The following is a 17,471-nucleotide window of genomic DNA, read 5'->3' as shown; positions in this document are numbered from 1 at the left end:
GACTGTCACAAAGCAGGTGTTGATCTTAGGGAATTCTCTCCCCTTCATAGTCAACATCTGATTACGATGGGATGCAAAAGCAGCTCCCAAACTAGTAAGCTGATGTTATCCTTTAAACTTTTGGAAGCTAGCCACCAGATTCCTATTTAAACCAGAAAGGAAGCCCAACCTAAAATATAGCAATATTGCTAGGGTGTTTAGTGGTATTTTAAGGCTTAGAGATGGAGCGCAAATCAAAACCCGTTTAAAAGAAAAATACGAGGTTGCAGTCTTTCACAGATGCATACACACACTAAAGCACAAAGCAGGGAAAGCACAAGCACATTACTGCCTTATCTGAAAATAGTAATCTTGTTTTTGAAAGAAGTTACAAGGTGCATAATTACAGGATTCAGGTCAGTTCCAGGAATCAGCTCTGGCCTGTAAATCCACAAGTTGCAACTTGAGGCCAAAAGACTCAGTAGACACAACCTACGGCATATATATATATATATATATATATATATATATATATATATATATGCTTTCGTAGATTTTCACGGGTACAGGAATGCAGGTTTTGGTGTCTTCGGGTGTCTTCCCGTGTAAGAGTTGGGGTGTCTAGGCGACGTTTCGACGAGGTCTCACTCGTCATCTTCAGGCTGGTGCTTTCGGCTTCTTGTTACTAGAACAGAGCAGGATCTCAGTGTTTGAGTTCCTATAAATACTGTTGAGGGGGTGTGGTGGAAATAGAAGCCAACAACCAACTTCCCTTCCTTGACGTCCTAATCTACAAAAAACCTGATGGCTCCCTAGGACACACTATCTACCGGAAAAAAACACACACCAACCGCTACTTACATGCACAATCACACCACCACCCTGCACAAATAAACTCCGTAGCCAAGACTCTCATCTCCAGAACCAAACACCTGGCTGACAAAGACCACTTGACAACTGAGTTACAGAATCTCTCAAATGTGTTAATCGCCAACGGACACCAGCAAAACAGGGTTACGAAGCTAATCCAAAAAGAAACACCCCCCAAAAACCAAGACACAGAAGAAAACAATGGCATGGCCCTCCTTCCTTATATCAAGGGCACTACAGATAAAATTAGCAAAATCCTCCATAAACACAATATCAAAACAGCCTTTTGCACCAACCAAAAAATAGCCAATATCCTCAGAAACCCAAAAGATAAAATCCAGTTAGAAAACCAAGGGGTCTATGAAATACCCTGCAAAGTCTGCCCAGCCACGTACATTGGACAAACAAACAGACGAATAAATGCACGTATCGCAGAACACAAGAATGCCGTCAAAAAAGAAGAAAAAACTTCCTCTCTTTACCAACACATGAAAGAAACAGGACACGAAATTAATTTTGCAGATTCCAAATTGCTCTTTAACATGGAACATCACCACAAGAGAATAATCATGGAAGCCATCGAGATAGAGAAACACCCTCACAACATGAACAAGCGTGACGACACGTCCCGCCTGCCAGACATCTGGAAATTAGCCCTCCCCACAAAAACCGACACCAGAACCAGAGGCACACAGAACGCCATCTCCAATCAACCACACCAGACCCAAACCCAGACCCTCTCCACAGATAAATTACAGACACCATCCAGTAGCCAAACCATAGTGGCACCTCCGGATGCTGCACCCCCCTGCAATCCCTACACAGATCTGGCTGGCACAGGGCACAAAACCACAGCTCGCCCCTATACACGAAGCCAAGCCAGAGCACAACTAAGTGCAGTACAGCCATCTTCTCAGAAAAACTCTTCACAAGGTCAAGAGGTCAAGACACGAAAGCTTTAGCAACTAATCCACACCTAATGACCCTCCTAAGTGGTACTCAGAATATCACTCAAGTAATCACTCAAGATATCCCTCAAGTAATTAATGAACAAAAGAAGAAAAGACACATTAACCTGGGAACTTCCTCTCTGCCCAGAACGTTGGAGGCTATACACCACACCCCCTCAACAGTGTTTATAGGAACTCAAACACTGAGATCCTGCTCTGTTCTAGTAACAAGAAGCCGAAAGCACCAGCCTGAAGATGACGAGTGAGACCTCGTCGAAACGTCGCCTAGACACCCCAACTCTTACACGGGAAGACACCCGAAGACACCAAAACCTGCATATATATATATATATATATATATATATATATATATATATGGTGACCTTAAAAAAACACCTGTGATTTCCTGAGCCACTATTTAGCTGGTTCCCAATGGGCAGTGAAATCAATTAACTCTAGATCTAAACCTTCTTTAATATGTTGATGTCAGGTTAGCAAAGGGCCAAACTTAATTTCCTAAATAAGTTTGCAAGTCTAATGGCTGTCTGGGCTAACACTTTAAGGAACGGGGTGAACTAACAAGATTAGAGGAGGGGAACCTTTTTTCTCTTGAGGGCCACATTCCCATGGGGAGAATCTATCCCTAGCATTCAGGCTGGTGGTGGGTGGGGCTAGAGCCAAAAGTGAGCGAGATAGCCCTTTGCTCTCTGTTTCTGCTACCCCTCCACCCCCTTTGTCTCTGCCACTCCCCTTTCCCCTTCTTTGATGCCAACATGAAATGAGGCCTGCTGCTTGGGAGAAAAGCAATGCAAACCTAGACAGCATCTCAAAAAGCAGGGACATCACCTTGCCAACAAAGGTCTGTATAGTTAAAGCTATGGTTTTCCCAGTAGTGATGTATGGAAGTGAGAGCTGGACCATAAAGAAGGCTGATCGCCGAAGAATTGATGCTTGTGAATTATGGTGCTGGAGGAGTCTCTTGAGAGTCCCATGGACTGCAAGAAGATCAAACCTCTCCATTCTGAAGGAAATCAGCCCTGAGTGCTCACTGGAAGGACAGATCCTGAAGCTGAGGCTCCAAGACTTTGGCCCCTCATGAGAAGAGAAGACTCCCTGGAAAAGACCCTGATGTTGGGAAAGATGGAGGGCACAAGGAGAAGGGGATGACAGAGAATGAGATGGTTGGATGGTGTTCTTGAAGCTACCAGCATGAGTTTGATCAAACTGTGGGAGGCAGTGGAAGACAGGAGCGCCTGGTGTGCTCTGGTCCATGGGGTCACAAAGAGTCAGACACGACTAAACGACTAAACAACAACAAACTCTAGATGCCCACCAGTGATCAAGATAAAGTGTTTTTAATGTGGCATTTTAAATTATTGTAATTTGCATTGCGACCTTAGAGTGAACAGCTGGTAATAAATTAAATTAATAATGATGATGGTGATGATAAATAATAATAATAATAATAATAATAATAATAATAATAATAATAATAATAAATAAATCAATTTTGAAAGATAAAATACATTTAGCAAATACTTATCAAAGATCACCTAGAGTGATATCCCAGACAACAGAAGGCAGGTAATCTGACTGACTCTATATTCTCAGTCTAGGGCATCATTTTGAAAACAGGTAAGGTCGAAAAGGATGCTGCTGTTTGGCTCCAAGCAGAACAAACCTTATTTCTTACAATTAGAGTTTGTTTGTTTTTTATATGAAGAAAAATAAATTATTATCTATACTGTGACATGGGTAGATGCATAAATTATACTATTTAATGCAGTGCTTCCCCCCCATAAAAATGTTTAGGGGTACTCCCATTTTCCTACTCATATTGAAATACTGCCCCTCAATAGGGCCAAACTTAGATTCATAAAATGTTTAGGGGTGTGCATACCACCCAGAAAAAAGCACTGATTTAATGTATCTATCTATGTCAGAGCGTAGAAGTATTAAGAGTAACACAGTAAATATAAAACTACTTCTATTCAATTCTGCCAAATAATTTATACATCTTGTAATTTATCCTCACAGCAAATGCAATGCGGGCAGAGAGAAAGCAGTTCTGATTTTTTATTTATTAAAACAATGTAGACTGCCTCCAATTCAAGGAACCCTGGAGCAGTTCACCCAATAAAATTCCAACACTAAAATGTTAAAGACATATAAAAATCAAATAAAGATTAAAATACACAATCTAGATAAATAAAATCGGCATCAAACCATAAGCAATGTCAAGGACATGCACAATATGTGTTCTTAGCAGTCTTTAGCATCCTACTCTGGAAACTTCCTGTGTAGAAGTGGGAAGAGGATATTCCAAAGAGAAGGGCTGTATCTGTTGCATCTGTGTCACTGCTTACAGAGAAGGCCTGTTTCTAAGTCAGGCTAACATACCATTTATAAGAGAGTGAACACAAAAAGTCATTTCGTCCCACATGCCACTTAATTGCCAATGATCATGGCTGTGATATCCCTCAAATGGTATTGGCAACTATAACACCACCAACATTGTTCATTACACAACTGTTATGCTGCAATTTTTAGCGATGCCTTTAAGTCTCAATAATACCACATGAGAACAACATCCAGACACTGGCACCAAGCTAGAGCAAGAATCCTCTCAACTGAATCATCTGTTTACTTAGGAACTTTTTCACAATCTCACAAGCCTTGAATTCCTGGCTTTGGGTAATCTGTGGTGTTTGCAGCGATTCCTGTGGTTCATTGCTAGTTTTAGACTTGTTCAGCTTCAGCTCATTTCTACTGCTTCCTGTCAGCTTTTCCAAGCTGGACACTCTTCACTCCCTAGATTATCAAATTATCGTTTTGTTGGGTTCCTGGACGCATTGGGGTTAAAGGTGGCGAATGAGTTGCCCAGGCTGCCTGGATGGCAATTTATCTTGCCACCAAGCGGGTGGCGCTGTGGGTTAAACCATAGAGCCTAGGACTTGCCAATCAGAAAGTTGGCAGTTCGAATCCCCGCAACGGGGTGAGTTCCCGTTGCTCGGTCCCTGCTCCTGCCAACCTAGCAGTTCGAAAGCACGTCAAAGCGCAAGTAGATAAATAGGTACTGCTCCGGTGGGAAGGTAAACGGTGTTTCCGTGTGCAGCTCTGGTTCACCAGAAGCGGCTTAGTCATGCTGGCCACATGACCCGGAAGCTGTACGCCGGCTCCCTTGGCCAATAAAGCGAGATGAGCACCGCAACCCCAGAGTCGGTCACGACTGGACCTAATGGCCAGGGCTCCCCCTACCTTTACTTTTACCTACCAAGCATATAGGGATCATGTTGAGCAATTTTTTACCAAAATTTTCAAATCTAAACTGATGGCATAGTGGTAAATCTGTGGAAAAGCCAGAATGACCATAAATTAACTGTGTTCTTAAAGCAATATCTGGATCGTGGCCACAGAGGGCAGTTGTTCTAGTTCAGATACTTATTTGACATGCAATCCATATTCACCAGCAACTGAAGGGGGAAGCCTTACCAGAATGTAAAGTTCAGCCAACCTTTCTGCAGTCCCAGCTCCCTGATACTTGTCCCTAACAGGGCTTTTTATGTGGTAGCCCCAGATTGTGGCACTCCTAAGTTTTGTTCACCAGGCACCTGCATTACTATTTTTTAAGGTGCCTTGCAAAATCTACCCTCTTCTCTCTAGCATGGATTGGCAACCAAGAAGTCTCAGGATCAAAACTGGGTCTGAAACCATTCTGAAATGGATCCACATTATTAGTTTCGTTTAAAAGTGTATTCAGTTCATCAGCCACCATCAATTTGAATACTATGCCCATCCCCAGGCATATTTGGAAATGTCAAATCATTAACTAGGTCAGTAGGGTTTTCTAAAATGTGTTTGCCTCTGTCAAAGAAGGGGAAAGATCTCCTCTGACAAAGATGCTCTTTCTACCATGCTAATAAGGCTAGCCAATGTCCAATGACTTACTATTCGTTAGCCAACAAGGGCAAGAGTCAAGAGGGCGTATTATGGCTCAGACTTCTTCAAGCACTTGTCTGCCTAAGAAGATAAAAAGCAGACCTTCCTGTATGTTTTATAATCCCTGCCTTAAGTTTGAACTGACATTTACATAGCTCAGGCTAAGTGACTGGAAGTGCTGAAAATACAGCCATACTGTGACAAGGCCTTTGAGACCAAAGAACAAATATCAAATTGCATCCCCCAGGTTCCATAAATGACAGCTGATGAATGCTAAGGTAAATCCATGTCTGATATAATTAACTCTTTATTTTGTAGGTAAAAAGAGTGGCTATTTAGTAAATAACAGAAAAACATACAGGGATATAGAAGTAATGATTTTGGTTACTTTTTGTTGTTAGATGTATTAATGTAATATAATGTGCTGAAGGTATTATTTCCTAGCTTTCATTAACATTAATACATATTTGTAAGGTCTTTCCTTATTTAAAATGAAACACAGTGAAAAATAAAAAATAAAACCCTGTCTGGCATTATTTTGAAATGAAACATTAGCTCGTTGGCAAGAAATATTCAGACTGACAAAGAGTTCAGAACTAAAATAACTGCCATGTCCGAGACTCCTGTTTAGGTAAAGTGATCTTAAGATATTCCTTTATTAACAATTAGGTGTTATAAAATGTACTTTTGTGTACATGACCCAGTAAACAAAAATACATGTGAAAGCAGGTTTCTCCACATAGAACTGAAACAAAAACTTAATAGCCCATGTACAATCCTATGACTTTACTCCTTGAGTTACCCATGTAGTATTCCATGGGATTACCATATGGTAACCTATGAACAATTGCAGGGCAGTCCTATATATGCTACTCATATGTAAGTTCCAGAGTTCAATGATGCTCGTTCCCAGGAAAGTGGGTATAGTATAGCAGTAGTTAGTCACTGCTTTTCGGTGGTGTACCAACCTTCTGCTGATCTCATGCTTCCCTAACTCAGAGCCACAATGCTGTGATACTAAGATAACTTAGAAATGTAAAACGTTTAACCAAAAATATTTCCTCCACTTCAAGCAACTCTGGAAAAGCAAACCATCAATCCAGTCTCCTGCGCCTTATTTCAGTTCCACACAATAAGGGTCATAGTTTGTTAATGGGTGCTGGAACCTCTGCAACTCATTAGTTGTTCCAGTTTGCTTTTCTGTGCTCCTTAATCCAGTGGTTTTCAACCAGTGCGCCGTGGCACCTTGTGGTGCCTTGAATGATGGTCAGGGGTGCCAAGGGCGACACTGGCCTCTGTCCCTCTTTCCTTCCCTCCCTCCTCTGATACCCTATTGCATCTCTGCCTCCCAAAGGCTTGCACAGCTGTTTGTTGCAGCAGCCCTGGCTACAAGCTCCTCAGGCGAACGGCGCCTCTGGGACTGGCCAGGGGGTGCTTCCCAGACCCCTATGGGGCGGTGTGAGGAGGCACCTTTATTTGGGGCAGGGGGTGCAGCTCAGAGACCAGGGGCAGCAGCTGTGGCTGCCAGAGGACTCCCAAGGAGAAGGGAGAAGAGAGGAGGTTGAGGGAACACTCTGCAAGGGAGGGTTCGAAAAGGGGTGAGGGGCTGCCGGCTCTGCAGGCAAGGGGTGACATAACTGGGCTCCTGAACCCCACAGGGGTGCCAGAGGAAGAATTTAGTTGGTCAAGGGAACCTTGGAGCCAAAATGGTTGAAAACCTCTGCCTTACTCTAAAGCACTCACGCTCAGGATCACTGCAGCTGCTGTTGCCCTCTCATTGCGGCGCTCTACTGTGCAGAATTGGTTCTCTGGAGGCAGCTTTGCCACACTATGTACAACAAAAGGAAAGGGAGGAGGGAGAAGGAAAGGGAGACAGAGAGGGGAGGAAAGGGCATGGGAAAAAAATGAAAGACGATTATATAAGAGAGAAGGCAGATAGGGCGTTTAAGTCAACCAGGTACTATGGTTCTCTGAAGTCTAAACATTCTGTTTCCCTTGGCTCTTCCAGTGACTTAACAATATTCCGAGAACTATGACATGTCACAGGTGGAAACAACTCCCCTAACAGATATTTCTGTCCAGAGTTACTAAACTGAGCAGGATGCTCAGTAAACACTGCTATAAGTTGGCCCTAGAGATTATGGCAATGAATAATGCCATGAGAAGAAGACATACATTTTGCAATCATAAAAATGTGGCTATAACATGCAGGATAAGCACACCAAGAACTAGACAAAATTCAAGTTTATAAAGTTTGGAAATTGAGAATATTTGGATAGCGTACCTTGAGCCCAAGGAATTTAATTATCATGGGTGCTATCCATTTGGTAAGTCAATGCCGGCTCAATTAATACAAGTTTGTAGATACAGAATAGTTCACCCCTGGTTGCTGTATTGAAAGGTAATGGCCAGAGTTGTCACTAAATTAGTTGCAAAACTACTTTCAACGAGATAGAAATAACTCAGAAAATGAGATTTTAACAAGAACTTTACTAGTACAGAAAGACATTCTGGAAGCCATGGGTAGCAGAATTTATGGTACAGTGGAGAGGATTTGGGGTCACCAAGTTTGCCAAAGAAGCAGAAGATGCAAGTCTCTCTTTAACCCTGCATACAACTGAGGCTGGGAGGAGAGGCTCTTGGACAGACTGACGGATGCTTCTAGAGAGATGCTTATTGTGGAACCAGCACTGTTCATGAACACCTAACCCCCTCTCCCCTTTAACCAAGCTTCACCTTTCCCAAGGAAAACCTGGTTTGTTAAAAAGCTGTTGCGAGCTACCCTTTTGCAACATCTCCGGGACCCGTTTGTGATATGAAACATCCTAAGTGGGAACACCTAGGCATATTAGGAGGAGAAGCGCTGATTGTGCTCATATTTTACAGAACAGAGTTGGGGGGAGAGCCTGGGGTAGGGAGGAAGAGGGTGTCCAAGCTTCTTAGAAGATGGGAAGGCGAGTCCGTCCTGTCACCCCCCTCAAATTGGGAAGGGGATCGGGTCTCCCTCACATATATAAAAATAGCTGCGTAAAAAACATCTTATATAATATAGGGGAAATGTGTAATTTGGACCAGAGGCTGCTCCCCAGCAGGGTGTATCGTGTGTGTGTGTGTGTGCGTGCACACCTGTGTCTTTCTCTCTGTGTGTGTGCCTATGTCTGTCTGTGTGCATGCATGTGCGTCTGTGTGTCTGTGTCCGTCTGTGTCTTTATGTGTGTGCGTCTGTGTCTGTCTGTGTGTGCCTGTCTGTGACTGTGTGTCTGTGCGTGTCTGTGTCCATCTGTGTCTTTGTGTGTGCGTCTGTGTCTGTGTGTCTGTCTGTGTCTTTGTGTGTGTGTGCCTGTGCCTGTGTCTGTTTCTGTATGTGTGTGGTGTGTGTGCGCGCGCTTTTGTGTGTGTCTGTGTTTTAGTGTGTCTGTGGTGCACCTGCTTGTGCCCACCTGTGCCTGGGTCTTCTTCCCTCTGCAAAAAGGGGAGCCACCACCAACATGGCCATGGGGAGAAGAGCCCTTCCCCCTCAGCCGCCTCCCCAGAGGAGGAAGAGGTCGGGTTAAACCCGGGCGCCCCGCCCCCTTCTCCCCGCGTGGGGGGGGGAGAGCCCTTCACTTCAGGTAGGCGGGGGGGGGAGGCAGAGTCAGTGTCTCCAATAGACGGTAATGGGGACGAAGATTTCCCGCGTTCGCCCCGCAAAGGGGCTGACGAAGGGGCGCTTGGAATTAATGTGGGGGTGTCGGTCAACCCCCCCGCCCCACCCCCAAGGGAGCCCCTCCTTCCTTCCTTCCCTCCCTCCCTCCCCCCCTCACCTTTCCTTTCCCCCGCTGCCTCCCTCACGCGCGCTCGCGCTCTCCTCCCTCCCAAAGCGCCGGCGGGCAGCGTCTCTCCCGTTTCCCTAGCAACCTCCACGGTTCCGGTTGGGAGGGGGAGGGGAGGAGTGCGCGCGCGCGCGCGAGCGGGCGGGCGAGCGAGCAGGCGCGCTCCCTCCCGGCGTCAATACGTGAAAGCAGTACATAGAGCTAGGAAAACAAGAGAGCGGCGAGTCTGTCTGATTGGACTACCGAGTTCACGTGGAATAAACATTATTCTTATTTTTACTCTTATTTAGGTATCCCATGTGAAAACTGCCCTAACTTTAATGCTGTTACCATTATGACACGTACCTGGGAAGAAATCCCCGCTGAACTCTGTGGGACGATATTTCTAGATGCGTGTAGGGATGCTCTGTAATAAACCAGTGGAATAATATAAGTTTTTGGTTTGGGTGTGATGGGGCAGCGGTGTGTCTGTCTGAAAACAATGTTTATTATTTGTTGGTCTGTGGTAAATTCATATACCGCCCTTCATCTGTGCACCATAAAGGTAAAGGGACCCCTGACCATTAGGTCCAGTCGTGACCGACTCGGGGGTTGCGGCGCTCATCTCACTTTATTGGCCGAGGGAGCCGGCATACAGCTTTCGGGTCATGTGCGCAGCATGACTAAGCCGCTTCTGGCGAACCAGAGCAGCGCACAGAAACGCCGTTTACCTTCCCAGCAGAGTGGTACCTATTTATCTACTTGCACTTTGGCATGCTTTCAAACTGCTAGGTGAGATGAGCAGGGGCTGAATAACGGGATCCAAACCGCCGACCTTCTGATTGGCAAGCCCAAGGCTCAGTGGTTTAGACCACAGCGCCACTCACATCATAAAAGGCCATAGATTGTGTAATTAGCCAAAGGCCTTGGGAGAAGAGGGATGTTTTCGCCCAGCACCTAAAGATATGTAATCAAGGCACCAGGTGAGCATTCCTGGGGAGAACACCCCAGAAGCAGGGCGCCACCGCAGAAAAGGCCCCATTCTTTGTGTGGCCACCCACTGACTCTCTCCCGGAGGGGGCACGGTGTCTCAGTGTCTTCATTATGTAAACTACTAATCTGTCAACATAATATTATACAGTGGTACCTCAGGTTAAGTACTTAATTCGTTCTGGAGGTCCGTACTTAACCTGAAACTGTTCTTAAGCTGAAGCACCACTTTAGCTAATGGGGCCTCCTCCTGCTGCCATGCCGCTGAAGCACGATTTCTGTTCTCATCCTGAAGCAAAGTTCTTAACCCGAGGTAATATTTCTGGGTTAGCGGGGTCTGTAACCTGAAGCGTATGTAACACTGTATTATACCTTGTAATTGTCGTTCACATCTGTCGGTCTTGAGAGACAGTGGAAGGGAGTGCGCCATGGGGGGGGAGGGTGAAGTCAAACCATTGGAGCGTTACAGCGCCTGCTGCAGCTGCAGAAACCAACACAGAAGAGATATGTTTTATTGCAGCTGCAGCAGATGAAACCATCCGGTTGCGCTGATGCAGGTGTAATGTGGCGTTTCTCTCTCGGTGTTCCTCCCAGTTGTCATGTCTCCTCAGTTCACTTCTGTGGGTACACAATCTGATTGTTTCCAGGCAATGTGGTGGTCATCTGCAAAAGATTCCCACACAGCAGGGTTGATGTTGCCAGTCTTCATGTCACATTTATAGAAAACTTTGTAATGCAGTGTCCATATATTATATATACACTGTTGGCATTGTTGCAGGAATGACATAATCCCCGGCATCCTGGCAGATGGGTGCTAGATGAATAGTCATCACCTGTTGATAGCGGACCATTCAAAATTAGATAGCAGTCCTATCCTAGACAAAGAAGTGTGATTGCTTGGGCAAGAGCACCAGGAACTTGTAAATATTACTACAGTATTGTCTTACTTGATGGGTGTAAAGTGGAGCTCAGGGAAGGGTAGGGGGCAAGCCCTGGTACTCAGGTTACTGCCACATATCCCTCCCCTTGTGTGATGTAACTATGATGTAGTTGTGATGTCGGTTTATGGGTGTTACTGGTAATTTTGGAAACTGGTAAAAGTTTGAACCCTCCTTTGTTCTGCACTTCTTCCTGCTTCTCCCATGTGGAAGTGCTGTTGCAACAGTCTTGTTGAATAAAGACTAAGCCTACTGGCTGCTGTTTTGCTCCTATATTCTTGGCTAGCGTCTGTGTTTGGTAATCCAAAGTGAGCCCAAGGATTTTCCTACAACAGCATCTCTCTTTCTCAAGAGACAATGGAGTGCACTTCCAGGGGTGAAGTCAAACGGTTGTGTTAGCAGCACCAAAGTGACCTTCTTGGGCTGCCCAGGCGACAAGACCCCTCTCTCAGCCTCACAAATGTGGTTCAAAGGACAACAGAGCAATACATTTGTCACCAGCTTGGCTGAAGGAGTTGACAGAAGGTGAAATATACCCGGAGTAGAGAGTGGATTTCATGCTCTTTATTCAGCTCATAGTGGTGAGAAGGAATGAATGTTCCCCCAAAGTATCTGCTTTATATACATTATTTACACAATGGGCTGCACGTGATTGGCTAATTCCGGGATTCTCCTGTAGGCCAATCAGGTTGTGTATTCACTTCCATCTGGAGCTGGATTGGGTGGCTCCTGTGGACCAATCATACTGCTGCATTGTTCTAGGACTGCTGCATTCTGAATCCTATTGTTCTATGACCAATCAGATTGCTGCATTTTGGATCCTATTGTTCTATGACCAATCACACTGCTGCATTTTGGATCCTATTCAACTCAGTACATAACAGAAGGAGATGTACAAGGCGCCATCCAAGTGTCTTAGAGACGCCACTCTGGAGTTGTGTAGAGTTTGCTTTCTAGCCTTTTTTTTCTGACAGATATCCCTCCAAGGCAGTGGAGGTTTAGGATAAGAGTTTTGGGTGTTAGGGGAGATGTAGCACCTCTGAAGGGGGACACATCATGCTCCTTTTGCGTACTTTGTCCACCTTTGGTCTCTACCCTGCACTCAGCTCTCACCTGTCAGCATATAGGGTTGCCATATTTCAAAAAGGAAAAACCAGGAAACCTCGAAGGTTATTGAGCTTTTTTGAAGGAATGCCGAAAACCCTGGTTTTTCAATTTACTTCCCTAAGATCCAGAACAAAGCACCGCCTTTCAGAAATTTCCCCCGGAATTCAATTCCGCCTTTGAAATCCTGGTAATGTATGGCAGCCCTAGCATACAACAGTGGCCAAACCCCAAAGAAGGGCTTTGAGAAATGACTAATAAGTTGACAAATGACTTTCAAATGACAAATAAGAATAAATAAAATAAATAAGTATTTAACAGTATTTTGCGTGTGTGTGTGTGTGTGTGTGTGTGTGTGTATTTGCTGCAAGTTGCATGAAGACCTTCAGGTGACAAGTAACTAATAAGCTTAATAAGTAAATAAAATAAATAAAAAGTTGGTGGTATTTTATGTGTGCGCGTGTTTGTGTGTGTTTGCTGCAAGTCGCACAGAGACTTTGAGAAGATGAGCAACCAATAAGTTTAATAAATAAGTAGCTAAAACAAAATATTTGATCCTGCTTCTGTTTTCATTCTGGGCGCTCACGGTGCTCCCCAATATCCCGTGTTTCTGCATTGCTTTCTATGGGCCCCCAAGCGCGGCGGGGTGGGATAGCCCGCTGAATATTGTCTTTTTTTTTTTACTCTCCGTTTCGTATTACTCTACATTTTTTCTATCTCTGTGGCAGGATGCGCGGGGGGGCGGGGCTGACTCCGGAGGGCTGGGCCTCAGCAGCTGCGCGCGGTGTGTCAGGAAAGAGCGTTGAGCCAATCAGAGAGCTGGGCGGGGAACAGCGCCGCGGGGGCGGGGGGAAGAGGAGCGAGCGAGCTGGGAGTGAAGAGAAGAATCTTGGACGGGAAGCATCGCATTTTGATTGCTGCTCGAAGGCTTGCAGCGCGCACGTTTGCGCAAGTCAGCCGTCGTCATCATCGCTACGCAGCCAGGGACCGATGTGCAGCTCAAGTGCAGAAATACAGGATGCAGAACGAATTCATATATCTCACCTGGGATTATTAGGTGGGAAGGATGGGATGAGAAACCAAATTCCGAAGAACACCTTTTCTGCTACGCATAGCCAACCCCCCCGCTGAGTAACACTTTAAAATAAATTTGCAAATGTGTACTAAAATCAAAGAAGACAGCAAAATAAATAAATATTTATTTCCTCAGGGTGCCCACTGATCAACAACCCAAGCAATTCATTACAAAAGGTATTAGACATTTAGGTAAAGGTACCCCTGACCATTAGGTCCAGTCGTGACCGACTCGGGGGTTGCGGCGCTCATCTTGCTTTATTGGCCGAGGGAGCCGGCGTACAGCTTCCGGGTCATGTGGCCAGCATGACTAAGCTGCTTCTGGCAAACCAGAGCAGCGCACAGAAACGCAGTTTACGTTCCCACTGGAGCAGTAACTATCTATCTACTTGCACTTTGAGGTGCTTTCGAAGTGCTAGGTTGGCCGGAGCAGGGAACGAACAACGGGAGCTCACCCCATCGTGGGAATTCGTACTGCCAACCTTCTGATCGTCAAGCCCTAGGCTCTGTGGTTAAACAACCTTAAAATATCAATGACTTCCCTTCTTCTCTTTCCATGGTTCATTTTGCATATCATAAATCCCTGAATATTTTCCATAAGCTGAAGCAGTGTTCCGTTATTACATCCATCAAAACTTACACTGCTGAATTTATCTTAATGCTGCCAACATTTTCAAGTGTACGTAATTCCCTCCCCCCCATATATTCAATAAACATTTCCCAATCTTCTCTAAACGTATGTTCTTCTTGTTCTCTTATTCTGTATTCCATCGTTTTAAAAAAACACCCACCCTCATCAACTTTGGCTCCCCCCACAACAAAAATCCTGGCTACGCCCATGTCGCCACCTACCACCACCAACAATGTTAATTGGGTTTGAGAGATAAATGTTATATTGCAGCTACGTTTTCCAAATAACAGAAACTAATGTACAAATGCAGAAAGGCAAATTGAGATGTCTTTGTTATACAGATGAGTAGAATCATAACTGGATGTTTAAAGTGTCCTATTTCCTCAGGAAGTCTGTCTTTGGTATAGGTAATTAGTCTTACAGGTCATTTAGCTGAGGCGTAGAATGTAAAATCCCACCAAATTGCATTAAAAATGCTCTGCTGGTTCCTTTGCCTTTCGTGACTTGCGGATCATGGGTTATTTTCTTGGCAGTTGCTTTATTTCATGCATTTCTGTACCACAACTCAGAAGATACAGTATCTTTCAGATTTTGGAATGCCAGCTTTTGAGATACCTAACCTACCAAATTTGCATGATGACACATATAATTCTACGAGGGAAACACAGGACTCAGCTACATGGGCAAAGAAAAAGTGGTTTATATGTGTTGCATATGCATTATAACACTGTGACATAGGACGGCCCTGTGGCGTTCCGTTTTTGCTAACCCGATTTTTCATACAAAGTTTGCAATGTGTTTAACTGAAATGTTACTTTGATGTGTCTAGATCCAGCCCCCGTGACCCCCAGATCGGTTAATTAATCACTTGTTCTGCTACCTATTCCCACGGGGCATCCTAAAGCGATTAACAATATAATGAAAACAGATAAAACAGTTACATGTGTAAAACCAGGTTAAACAACCGGATAACCGGATAATGGGCAAAAAAAATGAGAGGCACAAATACAAGATGGGTGACACCTGGCTTGAGAGCAGTACATGTGAAAAGGATCTAGGAGTCTTGGTTGACCACAAACTTGACATGAGCCAACAGTGTGACGCGGCAGCTAAAAAAGCCAATGCAATTCTGGGCTGCATCAATAGGAGTATAGCATCTAGATCAAGGGAAGTAATAGTGCCACTGTATTCTGCTCTGGTCAGACCACACCTGGAGTACTGTGTCCAGTTCTGGGCACCACAATTCAAGAAGGACACTGACAAACTGGAACGTGTCCAGAGGAGGGCAACCAAAATGGTCAAAGGCCTGGAAACGATGCCTTATGAGGAACGGCTAAGGGAGCTGGGCATGTTTAGCCTGGAGAAGAGGAGGTTAAGGGGTGATATGATAGCCATGTTCAAATATAGAAAAGGATGTCACATAGAGGAGGGAGAAAGGTTGTTTTCTGCTGCTCCAGAGAAGCGGACACGGAGCAATGGATCCAAACTACAAGAAAGAAGATTCCACCTAAACATTAGGAAGAACTTCCTGACAGTAAGAGCTGTTCGACAGTGGAATTTGCTGCCAAGGAGTGTGGTGGAGTCTCCTTCTTTGGAGGTCTTTAAGCAGAGGCTTGACAACCATATGTCAGGAGTGCTCTGATGGTGTTTCCTGCTTGGCAGGGGGTTGGACTTGATGGCCCTTGTGGTCTCTTCCAACTCTATGATTCTATGATTCTATGATTCTATACAGTGGTACCTTGGTTTACGAACTTAATCCGTTCTGGAAGTCCGTTCCTTAAACCAAAGCGTTCTTAAACCAAAGCGTGCTTTCCCATAGCAGCGGGGGAGTCAATTTACAATGGAACACACTCAACATGTTCTGCTTCCAAGGCAAAGTTCACAAACCAAAACACCTACTTCTGGGTTTACAGCGTTCTTAATCCAAGTTGTTCATAAACAAAGCTGATCTTAAACCAAGGTACCACTGTACATAAAAATAATTTTTAAAATTTATACCCAAGGCAGGGCTGCCAGCCATTAAGTGGGGTGAGGCCACTGCCGCAGGCAGCAGAAGAAGCACCACCTGCCACCTTCACCTGTGGTGGAATCATAAAATTCTAGAGATGGAAGGGAACACAACGATCATCTAGTCCATGACCCGGAAGCTGAACGCCGGCTCCCTCGGCCAATAAAGCGAGATGAGCGCCGCAGCCCCAGAGTCGGTCACAACTGGACCTAATGGTCAGGGGTCCCTTTACCTTTACCTAACACCACTTGGGTTTTGCATGTGTGTTTGTGTGTGTTTGTGAAACCCGCTCTGGCTTCTGTGTATCTGGAATGCTGCCTAATACAAAGGTCTCTTGCCCTGACCGCCACTGGCATGCAGTCCTTAGGCTGAAGAGGGTCCTTCTATCTTGCGTTTAAATTATCAGGGGTCAGCAAACTTTTTCAGCAGGGGGCCGGTCCACTGTCCCTTAGACCTTGTGGGGGGCCAGACTATATTTTGAAAAAAATAATAAAAATGAACGAATTCCTGTCCCCCAGAAATAACCCAGAGATGCATTTTAAATAAAAGCACGCATTCTACCCATGTAAAAACACCAGGCAGGCCCCACAAATGACCCAGAGATGCATTTAAAATAAAAGGACACATTCTACTCGTAAAAACACGCTGATTCCCAGACCGTACGCAGGCCGGATTTAGAAAGCGATTGGGCCACATCCAGCCCCTGGGCCTTAGTTTGCCTACCCATGAGACAGTTAAATCTGCTATGATTAAATGGGCACAGGATGTAGGACACAACATTATGTCTGAGGACTGGGAAAGGTTATGGAACACCGGTATGAAATTTACGGCATGTAGTGCCTTGAAAGAGAACATTATGAAAATGGTATACCGGTGGTACATGACCCCAGTCAAGTTGGCTAAAATATACCATCTTTCTGATAATAAGTGTTGGAAATGCAAGGAGGCAGAAGGGACATTCTTTCACCTCTGGTGGACCTGCCCGAAAGTAAAGGCCTTTTGGGAAATGATACATAATGAGTTGAAAAAGGTATTCAGATATACCTTTTCTAAGAAACCAGAGGCCTTTCTATTGGGCATGGTGGACCGGAAGGTGCCAAAGAAGGATAGAACCTTGTTTATGTATGCAACCACAGCAGCTAGGATTCTTATCGCAAAGTTCTGGAAGACATCAGATTTACCCACACTGGAGGACTG

General features: G+C 44.9%; 1 protein-coding gene and 1 long non-coding RNA gene across 6 annotated transcripts in view; both read right to left on the bottom strand.

The window, feature by feature from the left end:
• Positions 1–9,664, bottom strand: part of MARCHF10 (membrane associated ring-CH-type finger 10) — a 40,902-nt gene extending 31,238 nt beyond the window's left edge. The window contains exons 1-2 of one of the 5 annotated variants that reach the window (XM_081166272.1): positions 9,542–9,664; positions 7,468–7,566 (exon numbers count right to left, since the gene is read on the bottom strand). The gene's annotated coding sequence lies outside the window, so the exon portion shown is untranslated. Of the gene's footprint in view, positions 1–7,467; positions 7,714–9,178; positions 9,295–9,541 lie in introns of those variants that run through there. The other 4 variants (XM_081166270.1, XM_081166274.1, XM_081166271.1 and 1 more) reach the window with 4 other exon arrangements.
• Positions 1–17,471, bottom strand: part of LOC308571453 — a 223,611-nt gene that overhangs the window by 62,448 nt on the left and 143,692 nt on the right. The window lies entirely within an intron of this gene.

This window comes from Podarcis bocagei, assembly GCF_964188305.1.
Source record: "Podarcis bocagei genome assembly, chromosome: 13".
In the NCBI taxonomy this organism is placed as follows: domain Eukaryota; kingdom Metazoa; phylum Chordata; class Lepidosauria; order Squamata; family Lacertidae; genus Podarcis; species Podarcis bocagei.
This window is presented reverse-complemented; position numbering and strand designations above follow the sequence as displayed.